Consider the following 15,656-nt stretch of genomic DNA (forward strand, 5'->3'; position numbering starts at 1 on the left):
AAATTTTTCTGAAAATTGCTGCAGAAATTGTCCAAAATGGCAGAAAATAAGCAGAGAAATGCATACTAAAGTTTACTCCAAATTGACAAAAATCATAGATACGTACATAGACTAATCATGAAACAAAATGGCTTGAACTCATCAGAAAATTAGTAAAATGGAATGAATAAAATTTAATTGAAAATGAAGAAAAAGTTGACAAAATAATTATTATCGTGGCATAATTTCATGAATTTGTCGTAGATTTTCGAATATTTTCTCCATTTTTTGAGAAGTTTTTACTTCCCAGTTTTCATAACAAATCGTGACCTTTTCAAATCCATTACCGACAACCTGAAATGACTCGTTCACAAACAATTCGATCAAATAGAGGTAAAAAAATCGGAGAAAATTTATCGCAAATGAATAAAATTACCAATAAATCAGACTAGATAATGATCATGTCATTAAACTTGGCATAACAGTCAAAATCTATCAACAAAAATTAGAGTTGGCGATTCGTTTTCGAACGATTCGTTCAGAAAAGACGAATCATTCGAGAACGACCGAATCACTTGGAAGTCGAAGCGGATTACACACGACAAGACAAAACGAAACTTTCTTCGATCATATGTCATAATAATGCAGACAAAAATTATAAATGATTCGTTCGCGAACGATTTGCTCGGAAACGACGGATCATTCGAGACCGACTGAATCACTTGAAAATCAAATTATGGATTATACACGACATTTCAAAACAAAACTTTCTTAAATCTATTGATATAAATTGCGAATGATTCGTTCGCGAACGATTTGCTCGGAGGAGGAAAATCGTTCGTGAACGAATGAATCGCCGAAAAATCAAATTCAGAGACATGATTAAATTTGACGATTTTAATCGTATCATCGACATCGACAACTGGAATCATTCGTTCGCGAACGATTTGCTCAGAATCGACGAATCAATTGAGAACGACCGGACCACTACTACACCAAATCAGGCGAAAGTGAACGTGGCAAAATCTGACCTTTTCAAATCCATCAATAATAACTGAAACTGATTTGCTCGTGAATGTTTTACAAATCAGAGGTGAAAAAATCGTTCGCGAATGAATAAGTAAAGTAAATCACTCAGGATTCGAGTCGTTATGAAGTCTACAGCCGATTTTTGATTTTCCAATTTCCAGAAAGGCTTTTGAAAATTGCCCCAATAGGATTCTATACCCCTTCAAAATCTAATTAACTGTTCCTTTCCTGCATTTTTTTCGAAATTGGATTCTAAATTTAATTTTTGGTCTTGCCAGAGTGATCTGAAGTTTCTGTATGGAAAATTAAATAACCGTTGAAGACTTTAGAGTATCCCAAAACTTGTTTTTGTTGATGTGGGAGTTGGATAATTGAAGGAATTATTCACATCGGTTTACTTTGCTAAAAAAAAAATATAAAAAGTTCAAAACATTTTCTTGGGGAGATTTTTCGAATTTTCAAAAATTCAAAAATGCACGTTTGCCCTCGAAATATTGGTTTCAGGAGTTTTAAGACTTGCTATATCGATCTAGCTTGGTTTCGTTCAAATCGGAGAGTGTCGCAGTTCAAAAATTTCCCTTGCCAGTACAATCAAAAATCCAATTTTAAGCATTGAGTAAAAAATCACCAACAAAAAACTAAATTCCCCGCAATTCTTTTGTTCTGGAAGAAATGAGTTCAACCTCGATCAACTCGAAACACAAGATACAGGCATTAATTTCTAGGTATCCCTTTTACAGTCACCAATTACATCAACATTTACAAATCTCCGTTCTGGTGCAAAAATTAAACGATTTCCAGCAAAACAAACAACGCATACACAGTCGTAAACCCTCTCCAGCTCTCTCCATCTACCACAAATGCAATCATAAAATATCCGAGTCGGCTTAAAACTGCGGGTATTATTTTACGAGCTAGGTACATATTAAGAACTGCAATTTGTACCTATATCTGCACACATCGTGCACTCTACCCATACAATACAAAATTACCTACACAGTAACTATAGGCTACACCACGCATGGTGGGAATTAATTAAAAAGGTTTTCGCAGATATATTAGGCTTAGAAAATCCGGATTTAGTAGACGTAGTAATGGTACCTATGCATATTGGAAGGCAAGCATTAAGCATACAGTGCAACTTATATCACCTATATGGAAAGACGCGAGCGTGGCGGAGGATATAAGGGGCACGAGAACATTTCAAGGGCTAATCTGCTCGTACAATATTTGTAAACATTTCGCTGGGTCGCTAACTCGTGTAAATGGGATACAATTCAACGCCCGTTAGTCATTATAAAGTTACCTGCAGCAAGCAGAATACGCGATCGAGCAAGAGCGACCCGAACGACCGACAGAGAACAGGGCAGACACCATAGACATGGAGGAAACAATGTATCAACGAATACGAATAGGTACGAGTATAGCAGATATCAGAAGGCGAATATACGAGCAGAACATTAACCTTATGTTCTTTAATTACTCACTAGCCGGAGGTATTATTTCGTGTTCTCGTAGACGAGCGGTCTTTTATATGCCCGTTTGTCTTTCTTATTCCACCTGCGGGCTATTCTCTTTATTATAATTCGCAAGCAGCGCAGCGACGTCGTAATGTTTTCGTAGCAGTATCTATAGTTAGTTTTTCACTTCTCTTCTCCCTTTTCTCATTTTTTCAACTTTTCTTTCCATCTAACATGATTCCAACAAACGAAATTTTTCTTTTTTCCCGAGTACTTCGCATTTTGTCAATTTTTGGAGTGGGGAGAGGAGAAGGATAAAATCCAAGAAAGTGCAACTTGAGGTAATCTTACTTAATTAATGTGGCCGAATTTGGCCAGATTATCTAAAAAAAATGTTTGATCAAGAGATTATTCCTCCCTTAAAAATCAATTTTTCCCCAGAAGTGCCACTCTTTATTCTAGCCTCAATTCAACTCCTCCTCTCACCTCCCCTCAGTTTTTCTTTCGATTTAAAATCAACTTTTTCATCGCAAGTCCAACTATCATTTTTTCTATCACTAATCTGGAAGTGAAAAATTTTAAATTCAGGCAAAACATATTGCAATATCAACTTTATTGGAAATGATTTATAACTCCTCTACTTTCCACGTAAACAATCATTCGATTATTGTGAAGATGATAACTTAGGTTCGGAAACTCCCGCAACACCACAAAAATCCCTTTTAACACGTAATTATTACGAATGAAAAAATTTCTCCTAGTCATTTTCTTATGATTCACAATATGTTTTCAGTGTGATGACCGTGTACTCGAACGTCGTCATAGGTTACCTATCTCTTTCTCTTTGTAAGTACAGGTAGACAGGTACCTATTGGCTTTCAAACACTACATCGAGAATACCAACAGTGCTTTCTGCGGTTGATAAATATTGATGCATCTCTTACTCATGTATTAGTTTGATGTGCATAATCAGATTGGGTACCCCGTTAGTCACTTTTTTCAGCAAGATAACGGTGTGTTATTGGGCTCACGAATAGGATTAATGTTAGATAATGAGGGTAAAAGAGTGAGGAGAGGGTGGTACGATTACGAAGGGAATATTTTCATAATGAATGAGTGTAGCCATTTCTTTTATTGACTAAATCGAATGTAATTTTATTCGAGCAAGAAATCGGATCATTTTCGATGGGATGGTGATTTTCTTCACAGCCTTTTATACGTATTTTTCGGTCAGTTTCTCTCCATCAGATGGAAAAATTAAAATATAGTTATGTAATTCCTCACAAGGCCAAAATTTCAGATGCTGTTAAAGTACATTTTTCAATTTTTGACAAATTTTTGAAAATCGGTGGATCAAAAATGCAAAATGAGAATTTCAGTTTTTTAAAATTGAAATTTTTTAGCAAAGTTTTATCCAATGAAGATGGAAAGCTAAAATAGACACATGCTTCCGGTACGAGTACATATTTTGGATGAAATCAAAATTTTTCATTCTACACTCGTTGAAAAGTGATTTTTTTCTCAAAAAAGACTTTTTTTCGTCATTGTAGATAAGGAAATGATTGGGGGGGGGGACTTTCGAGTCTACAATTTTTAAAATTTTTTTTTAGAGGTGTCCAACAATGTTAAATCAAAATTTCAAAAATCCGAGGACAGTGGAATTTTACCTATTTTACCCGGAAATACTCGTTTGGCTCTCCGACATCACTAGGTACAATTTTGTGAAAATTTCAATTTTTAAAAACCTGCTGGAGGCTCCAAAACTACTCGAAACAGCTCGAAATCGTTTCCGATTGATTTAGAGGGGTTGAAAATAGAATGCATATCAAATAGATTAATTTGGTGAAATTTTGATTTTTTTCCATTTTCAGCCCATGCAAATTTGATTTTTTAAAATTACCCAAAAATTGAAAAAAACACTTTAGCATCCGAAATGTTAGCTTGTGATGTATTTTTGCATGCTCACTCTACTTAGCTTAATCCAGTTCAACATTTTTTCGGTTGATAGGGATCCTAGCAAACAAAATAAGAGAGGCTCAGAACTTTAAAAAATTGTTCTAATGGTGATAAATTTTTGAGTCGAAAATTATAAAATACATACAATCTAATGGAAGTTTTTGAAGTTAGCCAATTCTTCCAGTTATTCTCATCAATAACAAACACTTGAGAGGTCAAAAATAGAGTATAAAATGACCAAATTTCAGCTTTTTACCTTAATAAGTCAAATTTCGATTTTTTTTACAGAAAATCTCATTCAAAAATTTTCCAAAAATCAAAAATGGAAATTCAGTACCTGAAATAGACTGGTGATGTATTTTTGAATATGCTTTTGATTTTTCTCATATGTCTCCAAAAATTTTCCCAACCGTTAGGGAAGGCGAATCTCCGTCGCAGACAAAATTACAGATCAAGTTTTCATGTGGCAGACTTTCATTTTCATCTCATTCGTTTTCATTTTTGAAATTAACCCCCCCTCACTTTTTTTTTTAGTGATTTTCACTTTTAATGTCATCGTCGAAACTCACACTGAATACTGATTCACTTATGGAGCTTTTTGTCCCGCATACTTGGATAGTACTGTAGATGCACCTAGAAAGGAAGTTCAATTTTTTGAAACCCCCTTCTCGTTCTTTTCCTGTCACAAAAAAGTTATTTTTTTGCATATTTTTAGTGATTTTAATTCCAGAGTTTTCGATCAAATTTAGCTTCATCAAATCAGAAAACTGAAATTTTGCACGAATACTCGTATTTGAAGAGTAGCCAGGTACTCTGGATTTACCTTCGCTGTGGTAGAGAAGAGGAGGGGGGTCCAAGCCGTAATTTCAACCACGAAAATGTGAATTTTCGTTCATTTTTCATCGGTTTTCAATTTTGAATCAGCACCTGAAATTCACTCAAACTGACCTAGAAGGTCAGAATTCTGTTCTTTACATTTTATGCTTCACCATTCGTTATAAATTATAACTTGGACAGGAAAAGAAACCGAAACTCGCACTTCTCATCAGCTTCTTAGTTCACCTTTTCTTTTCACCAAACCATAAATCTGACTGCTCATTTCACTCGTTCATTTATAATCGTATTTTCATTTATACATAATGGTTGGTTACATGGCACAACAACACACGTCCAAATCATTCCGTAAGATAATCTACACCGTACCAGAGAACATCGTACTCGAATAATTGCTCGTATTTAGCCGCAACGAGCGACGTCTGCGTCTGTCGTCTCATCTTTTGACACTTCACTTTCTTTTCATACGACGCGACGCGCGACACCTCCACTGCTCATTATTTCAAGAAAAAAGCTATCTTCTTCATCTTTGGTCGTAAAATCGGGTTAAATATGACGACCGACGTTTACGAATAAAAGAAAAATCTCGACGATAATTCACCGGAAGCATTGGCAGCACGGCACCCTCCACCATTCAGGGCGAGGGAAAAAAAACTTCATCTGTGACAGACGTCCTCATCTTCGACTTCGTCTTAACACTCGCTTGCAAGCAATTTCCACTCGATATAGTCTCAATACGTAACCGTACGTTAACGTGGAAACTTATGCTGGGTGATTTTTCACCTACTATATAAATGTTGCGCTTTCCAATATCATTGTGTATAAGACGCGATATCACACTAGTGCTCGACGCGAAGGAAAAAAATGAAGAAAAAACGCTTTGTCAGAGCTCTCAAAGCGTTTTTCTTATATGAGTTTTGATGCAGCCGCGTTACCGGGCGACGACGTCGACGTATCGTAAATTTCCTCATATCAAAGACCAACGACGACGTTATATTTCTCATGACCTTAGTAACTATAGTGTGAGAAGTGAAAATGGGAGGAAAAATACCGCTAAATCATACGTATAGTTATCGTTTACATATTATTTCTCTTTTTTTTCGGAGTTGGCTCTGCTATGCTCGTTTTATTTCATTTTTTCACAACGTTTGTATTTCTGGTACGAGACAATATGATTCTGAATTTTTGCTTCTCGAATACTTACATAAATCATGATGATGTAAGAAGAAAGGACTGGTAACCAAATCGATATCTTGGTCTTGGTATCTTTTCAATTTTTTAATAGAAAAAAATCAACAACTATCTTGGCGAATTTTCAGTACTTTCAAAAATGTTGAGGCTCGCAAATCTACCTCAAATGGACCCCTATAAGATTAAAATCATTTTCTGAGATTCGTTTTTTGATTCCAGGGTCAAAGAAATCAACAATGCGTCGACAAAATGAGCAAAAATGGTTGAAATATCGATTTTAAAATTTTCGAATGCATTCAACCCCCTATCCAAATATTCGTTTCATTTTTACTTAAAATGAATTCTCAAACTGCATTCAACATCAACACCCAAGTAAATTTTCAAAATATACAGTACTCACGTACCAAAAACTGGACAAAAAAATCTTCAAAAAATCGGCAAATCAATTCGGTACACATACCTGGAACAAACCAAACAGAAAACACACGATTAAATAATGCACCAAAAAGGTGAAAAAACAGCTACATAAAATAAAATATTCTATCCAAAAAAAGAGAAAATGAATGCATATTTTATCAACACATCCATAATTCAAATCCCACCGCTGCTTCGAACAGTCCACCTTGTACACCCTGTTTCTCAAGATAAACACGTGGTACTTTTCCACAACCATCGAAATAGCCAACGAATTTCATTTTCCACAGAGGCAATCTCGCTCTCTAAAAATGCTGCTAAAGGCAAAGGAAGAGGCGTTTTTTTTCAAATAATTCACTTTCTACTCGAATTCCATTGATGAGTTGGTAACATGCGAACTCTATACTAGGCGCATTAGGCATGAATGGAACACACATTTGGAAATTTCATCGCGAGATGATCGCAAATCGGATGCGACATCGTCGAGTGCACCGAGATGTTATTTATTTATATATTTTTTTTGGAAATTCTCAGCTTGATATCGAAGTGGAATGCGTGCCCGATGGTACTAACTCCGTTAATATCCAGCTGGTTGCCAGCAGTTTGTCGTTTGTCGTAACGTAAGACTTGAAGAGTAAGTGAATATATGTTGCGAATATATCTATCAGTGTTAGCGGAAATTTGGACAGAGACAGAGATAGCGAAGATAGCACAGATACTCATACTATAACCGTACATGAGTTTTGAGTATGACACGTGGTGGCAAGAACAAAAACAACGATTCGGTGCATTCGCTTTAAATTCGAATCGAGTTCTTTTAAAACTCGGTTGGAGTTGCGGCAAGAATATGCCAAACAACGGTACCTCACTTGCACGTGGTGATGATGTGAGTGACTTCACCGAATTGTATTGAATGAATTTACCATCATAAGAGATAGAGCTACATATGTGTTTATAAGTCCATCCATGCAATGGATGAGACTTCAAAGAAACCATTATCATGTCCTCAATCGCCCAGATAGGTAGACCTTTAGGAGTCTAGATTGAATTCAGTAATTGTGTCGCATAAAGGGAGAGAAACGCTGTAGCCAAATTCATCCTTCGTTTGACACAATAAATCCAAATTCTGGAAAAGGAAAGGCAAAGAGAATGATCATCAAGCACAAGTTGCTTATTCGGAGCCACCTGCAATCTTCTTCACCCTGATACCTACAGATAAAAAAAACTCCATATAGAACTTCATCGCTCACTTGACAAAAATGTTCAACTTGTAGGATTGGAAGAAGGATGCAGAGAGTTAAATTATTGAGGAACAGAGAAGAAGGGAGGAAGAATGTAAGGTCCGGATAGTGACTGGAACTTGCTCTTCAGTTCATAAGGTAATTGGCACATAAAAAAACTTCAAAGTGCCACAGCAGACGTTAAAAAATGATTCAGAACCAATAATTCTTTGAACAGATCAAAGGTCAGAAATGAACTGCAAAACAATTCAAATTGATCATGATTCTAAGAATTGATTTTATGATCCACAACCGGTTGTCGAAAAATTCACCAAGATGGAAAATTATGGAAAAAATTCTTCAGAAATTTGAAATAAATTATTTCGTTTGAACATTTTTTCGAAGGCATATTCTATGCAACTGACTTTGAAACTGGTTTCAAAAGTATGCAATCGTTGGAAAACTTCTCAAAATGCATCATTCATTATTCAATTTCACATATACTTACTTCTTTCTCGTTTGAGTTTTTTTTTGAACACTGACAACACTTTGAAAATCGCCGAACCTGTTGGAAATCAATTTTCACTATTATTTTGTAAGCTCTTGATCTACTCGTTGAATATTTTGTTTGGTGAGTACGGGTTTGTTTTTGAAAATTTTCGGGAAATTAATTGCCCAGAATAAAACGTTTGTGCATAAATTTGCACCATTGGTTGACATTTTTCGGAATATACAGGATCCTTCATGGATTCAAATAAAAAGTCATTCGATAAAACTTAAAGTTTTCATTTTTGCTCAAAATATCTCAAAATGATAGACCTAGCCTTAAAAAAAACTAATCACGCTTTACATGAGGAAAGAAAGGAAATTACGTGGCACACAATTTTATTTCCATCCACTTCTTCAAAATCAATTTTTACAATGAAAAATTATGAAGAAATCTAAGTTTTCATCACAAACACTAGATGATTCAAACTAAACTGGAGATGAATTTTTGGTTGGTAATTTTATAGACCACAATATTATCTTTTTCATGGAGCCTTTAGTTTTTTTCAAAAATGGATTTTTGTGATGAATAATCTTTTTTAAAATAATCATTTTTTCGTCACAAAAGTTCATTTGTAGGAAAAATTAGGGGTTCTGAGGTTCATTTTTTTGAAAAATTTTGAGCAAAATTTGTCCAGTTTTTTTTTTGAAAGACTTTGTTTTCAGCAAAAATTAGAAATAAATCTACCCAGACTAGAGCAGATCCTATTTTCTTTTGAAATGCTTTTCTTTCTCTATTTTTCCCTTCAACAGAGCTACCATTTCTAAACAGAAAACCCAGTTTTTTATTTATTTTTTTAAAACTGCATTTTTTTTACTATTTAAAAAGCAATTATATTACATCGAAAATATTTTAGGCTCATGACCCCTTTTATGAGAAACAAAAAGGAACATCAAATTACCTGCAATCGCAAAAACTGCAGAAAATTTTAAAATTTGTCCAATTTTTTCCTTTTAGCCCTCTTTGGCAGGAACTGACTAAAAGTGAGCATACAATGATCTAACCTACAGAAATTTATTGAACAAGACAAAGCTAAATCGAAAGAGCATAGAAAAATATGTACATCACCGGCCAAAACAAGTGCTCGAGCACAATTTTCGATTTTTGGTGAAGCTTTAAAAACCAAATTTGAGCCCAAAAATGTGAAAAAAATCAAAATTTTATCAAAGTGGTCCAGAAATCTTAAATTTGGTGTATACCTGGTGTCTCGATCATTATCATTAACAAGCATCAATCGCGTTTATGGGTGCTAAAATTAATTGAATAGTTTTGATGCACTTTTTAAAAATCTGGAATTTTCAAAATACGACTGGAGGCTCCAGAACAACTGTAAACCCTCTATAATCGATGCAGCATGTTGGATCAGAGTAACAGGGTGTCTATTGGATTTGAAAAATCAAATTCCTTGCTATTTCCTTGCCATTTTCCTTGCTTCAAATTTGAGCTTAAAAAGACAACCCCCTCCTCCTTGTGTGTAGGTACTCGTTTTGTAGGAAATTTCTCGACGTTTTTTTCAATCAGTTTCATGCTGATGGAACATTACAAAGAATTAAAAATGTATAACAACACGAAGACAATTAAAGATGAGCTTCACAACAATTCGACTTGAAATTGTCGTTTGATGTAGAAGAAAAATATCAGAAAAATTCACCAAAAATCGAGAAAAATTTACTCTAACTTCTAAAATTTTTGCATGCTCTTTTCTCATTCAGTTTAGTGAGGTTTAAAAAATGTCTGCTGGTTGCATGGGATACCTTTCTTACCATGGCCTTCGTGTTTCCTAAAATGAAAATATAAAAAACGCTCAAGTTGAAATATAAAAGAAAAGTGCTTCTTAATTTTAGCCACTTTTTATTGAACAAATTTTTAAAAATAATTCCGCATGGACCCAACATGAGCCGTAAAATTCCTCCTCCTCTTACATCCGCTTATACATATGTAGACATGAAATATTGATTTCAACATAGAAGCTAGGACGTGATAATTTGTAAATTATAAAAGTGCTGGTTTGGGGGGGGGGGTCGAATTTTTTTTAAAATGATGGTTTTATATTAAGTATAACTAAAATTTTGGGTTACTTTTGACCAAACTTTGGAGTAAAGAGGTAGAGGTACAGTTTTCATTCCACTGAGCATTTGACTTTGGTACAGTTGCAGGCTAAATTGCATAAGTTTCATGTCCTTTGAAATTCGAATCCACCATGTTTCTAAGTAGATGACATTTAGGTCGACGACTCGAGCCCGTGCTCTGATTCTAGCGGCGATGCACAATAGAAGTCCAAAGTGTAAAGATGTGTGGATGAAGGAAAAAACAAAAAAACTCTCTTAAAAAAAAAACTCTTTCTATATACGGTTCTTTTTATGTATCAACCACGCTTATAAATATACCATACTACATATGGATGGACCATGGTCGAGAAATTTTTTGTTCAAACGATTAGTTCTGCATAGAAACCAGATAGGGGGGGGGGAATATACGCATGACGAAGTGCTCTCGCGCCTTACTATTCAAATATCTCAACTTATGTGCATGTAGAGAAGAACACATCGCAGCATAGACCATGCAGGGCAGCACCAGATGCGAAGTCAACTCTTGGCGAGAGTCATTTTTACACTGTGTGTGTGTACTGTATGTCATGTCAGTTCGCTATTGATTGATTATTGTCTTTGGTGTCCGCTCAGTGTGCCGCTCTGTATGCTGTTTGCGTAGCTGCCGGCTCAACGTCCGAAAAAAGACGTGGACGAGGAAAATTACGAACATGTGGACTTGCTTAGGACTAAACTAAGTCTTACAGAGATGTGAATAGGATGGGAGTTTTATCATAGCAATGTTCCAAAACTGCGCTACGGGTTCGTTCAATTAAACTCTTAACATCATTAAGCGCGTCAGCAGCGTCGAGTCTTTTCTCGCAATCGTTCGTTACATTCTAAAGGAATGATTAATTTAAGTCGACTTTTAAATTGGTGTAATTACGGGTATACGTTATAATACTACGTATGTGCTATGTGCACACTGCACAGTACAGTACATTTATCGGACATTGGTATTAGAATTTCGCCACGCCATCCGATTTCCTTATTGCCACAGGGTGTCCGGTAAGCGAGCTTGTGTTTGAAGTTCAAATATGTAACGTTATAAGATGAAATTATGGAGTTGGGAAGGAGGGAAACGTGGATGGGGTTAAGGAGCACTGGAGGCAGCCAGAAACAATGCAATTTAGTCTACCGATATTGTATGTGTATATTAAAGGAGACATTCGTGCGTGGTGAATGCGTAGTAATTGAATAGTATCGAATCGATGGTCTTACGACGACGATGGTTTTTCGAATAAGACGCGGGTACTTGGTTTATGAGGATACGGTTAGTTATGTTTCATGTACGCGTATTTTTCCTATACATTATACACTCGTACATGTATTTCTGTTGTGCTACGATGAGCTGATGTGCTCGCACGTAGCCTGCGCGTACAGAGCTACAGGTCCATGGATTTTGTCAGTTTATTGTATCGGTCGCGCTGCAGTGACCCTGGCACAGGATATTATTCCATGGTTCGTCGATCTGCAGTCGCCATCCTTTTCATATGAAAATACAGATACATATAGCATCATAGGACGTATCTATGGCAATGTCAATGTCGTGTCCGATCATATTGGTTGATTTTTTCCAACATCAACGTCGCGTGGTAACGAATAACACTGATGTACAGGGTGTCCCAGCACCTAAAAGTTTTGGGACCCCATGAAGATGATTTGGAACTCGCGAAGAAGGTGGGAAAAAACATTGCTGACAAGGATGTCCGGCTAAAATAGCAATTCTACGCTCATTAGAGCAAATTGATAACATTTTCCATAATTTCTTTAGCCCAATTTTTCCATATAAAAAAATACAGTCAATTATAGGCTTAAAAAGGCTCCAAATTCTGAACCAAAAAATCTTCAAAAATTATTTCAACGAAAAATTTTCAAAAAATGATTCCCGCACAGCAAAAACACAAACTTAAACCACTTCGAATCGTTCACTCGACAATGATGTAATAATCTGTCGCCATCGTCGCCATCCTGCAACTATCAGCGAATTCTAAGAAAGCCAAGAGACACAGCGGGGATGGACGAACCAACTTAATACAAAATATAAAACTTTTATAGGGTCATTTAACTCGCGAGAGTTATTACGACGCTCAAGATGATGGCACAACGAACGAACACAACAAATGCGCCAGCAAAATGATGACGAGATCGTTACACGTCAACCCAGGAGCAAGAAGACAGCAACAAGGGAAAAAACTACACCCCGACGACGGTGAAGTTTTCTTCGCATGTGCAGCAAGTAGCAAGTAGCAAGTACCTACCTACACCGAAACCGACGAATATGAAATTTGTTTAACTTTTTATAAAACAATAACATGTTCTAAAAACTGTAGATACTATATTATAAGCGACCATCAGTTCTTACATAGTTGGAAAATACTACGAAAGAAAGACGTTCATACTTCGTACACGAACCCTCGTTACAACGACAACAACGCTTCTACGTTAAGACGTCTGTCATAGACACATGTTATCAATAAGAACTACCACCCTTGCCCCAGGCATCACATCGTACTCGCTAAACCATTCAAATTGACGCAAATAATTCTACCAGAAACTACAATTCGAAGAATAAGTTACGATGAAAATGATGCTTGAAAGTGTATACCTAATTGCGCACTTAGGGTTCAGATGACGAGCCAAAATGACGACGAGGGTGAAGAAAAACAGGGGTGAGTGAATGTTTTCGAAAGTTTACCGGTATTATGAGACATATCTATTTTTATTAATTGGCCTTCCTTGTTCACTGCCAAACAGGGTTCACTATACTTGCTGTGCAAGTTGAATCAGAAGTAACTTGGTTCTGACGTGAGACTGATTATTCTAGCTGAAAGGAGACAGAAGAGGTAGACGGCTATTTTAACCCCAAAAATGAAATCTGAACTCAAATAGTCCGAAAATTGCAGAACTTGTCTAAAAAAATTACGAAAATTGTTCAAAATACAATTCATTAGCAGAGTTTTCCAACATTTTAAGCAATTATTTTAGTATCATTTAAATGAATTCTCGAAATTCCTGATGATTCTATGCAGGGCTCGTATACTCAACTCCCCCCCTCCCTCCACCAAAGAAAGTAACTTGCGTGACCAAAAAGTTTCAAAAAGTAGATAATCAAAAAAGTCACAAGACGTGAGCAAAACATTTTAATAACGCAGAAAAAAAATCACAAAGAAAGCCAGAACCCAGAACATTTAAATTAAATGTAAACAAAAATTTGGCAAAAAATGATGATACCAACTTTTTCCAAATTTTTGTCAGAAAAGTAACGCTATTTCACAACTGTTTGGCAATAAAGTAAATTTTTCGCAATTATTTGATAAAAAAATATTTTTTGGCAATTTCTGGCATGAAAAAGAGATTTTAGCAACTGCTCTTTCGGCAAAAAGCAGAGACTTTTTGAACAATTTCTGGAAAAAATTTATACATTTTGGAATTTTTTTGTAAATAAGCGACTATTTTCAGTATGGTACCTATTTTTAGCAAAAAAAAAGTGAAACTTGAAAGCAATTTTTATCAAGACTTTCTGGCAATTTTTTCAATTTTTAGAGAAAAAGTGATGATTTTTCAGCAATTTGGTGAAAAAAGCGAGAATTTTCGTCAAATTCTTGCAGAACGTAAGAGACAACCCTTCTGAAATCCGAAAATTCATAACTCTACTAAAAAACATCAACCTAATAAACCAAATCTAAACCCTTTTCTTCCCGGCTGTAATAATCTTGCAATTAAAAACACCCCCCCAAAAAAAAAAAACTTTTTGAAAATTACTGGCATGCACAAACAAAATATTCCAAATCTTTCACTTTTTCACCGAAAATTGCTAAAAAGCCTTGTGTTTTTGTAAAAATTATCAGTCTCACTTTTTGTCATTATTTTCCAAAAAAATCACTTTTTCACCAAAATATTGCAAAAAGGTGATTTTTTTGAAAAATAATGACAAAAAGCGAGACTTTGATAATTTCAGCAAAAACGCACGGTTTTTTGACAATTCTCAATGAAAAAGTGAATCATTTTGGATTCGGATTTTTTTGCAAACTTGCAATACTTTTCAGAAATGTTGACAAAAATGACGATTTTTTGGTATTTTTGGCAACGAGACTTCAAGTATTTCAGGCAGAAAAATTGCTGAAAATCAATTTAAAAATAAAAAAAGATTTGACCAAATCAACTAGAAAATCATGAAAAACCTGGTAAATCCGAGAATATCTCAAAAATTGAGCGAAATGAATAAAACTGCTTACCATCATCAAATATCAATTAAAATTGCCAAAAAATTGAAAAATTAAGAAAAATTTAATAAAATGTTGCCAAAATTGCATTAGGTAAGTAAAATGAAAAAACATTTCAAAATTTGTAAAAAAAATTTGTCCAAATTGAAATGAAAATTATCAAAAATGACGTAAGGTTCATGAAACGTGTTGCAAAAAATTTAACAAAAATATGTAAATAAAGTTGTTTTAAATTCCAAAGTTTTTGAAAATGAATTTAAAACATTGTCAAAATTACATATACATGTAATTATACAATTGCTTCCTAAAATGTACTAAAATTTGGCTAAATTCGTAGGAAAATGACTGAAAATTGTTCAACAATTGATATAGATGGCATAAAATATAACACACGCTCAAAATACAATTAAAAAACCGTAAATTTGATGATAACTTCGCAAAATTGACACAAAAACTGATGGTAATGCAGAAAAAAATCATACTGAAATTTCCTAACAATTGTTAAAATTGAACAACATTGCAGATAATTACGAAAATTCGCATAAAAGTGATTCAAAACTAGAATCGAAAAAAAAAAATGTTTCTAAAATTTTACTCGACATCGTTATATGAATTTGAGCTCATAATTTTCATTCCAAACTGCATTTTTCCAATTCAAATAAAAAACTTGGGTAGTTCTTCAAAAATTTACTTTCTTTTCTTTCCAAAGCCCA

At 34.9% G+C, this 15,656-nt stretch overlaps 1 protein-coding gene across 4 annotated transcripts in view; it reads right to left on the reverse strand.

Annotated features, from left to right (window-relative positions):
* LOC135849155 (semaphorin-1A-like) overlaps window positions 1-15,656 on the reverse strand; it is a 231,891-nt gene that overhangs the window by 129,458 nt on the left and 86,777 nt on the right. Inside the window, exon 1 of one of the 4 annotated variants that reach the window (XM_065369425.1) lies at window positions 6,854-6,882. The exons of the other annotated variants lie outside the window; for them this stretch is intronic. The gene's annotated coding sequence lies outside the window, so the exon portion shown is untranslated. Of the gene's footprint in view, window positions 1-6,853; window positions 6,883-15,656 lie in introns of those variants that run through there. 4 annotated transcript variants of the gene reach the window in all.

The sequence above is a fragment of the Planococcus citri genome, chromosome 5, assembly GCF_950023065.1.
Source record: "Planococcus citri chromosome 5, ihPlaCitr1.1, whole genome shotgun sequence".
In the NCBI taxonomy this organism is placed as follows: Eukaryota; Metazoa; Arthropoda; class Insecta; order Hemiptera; family Pseudococcidae; genus Planococcus; species Planococcus citri.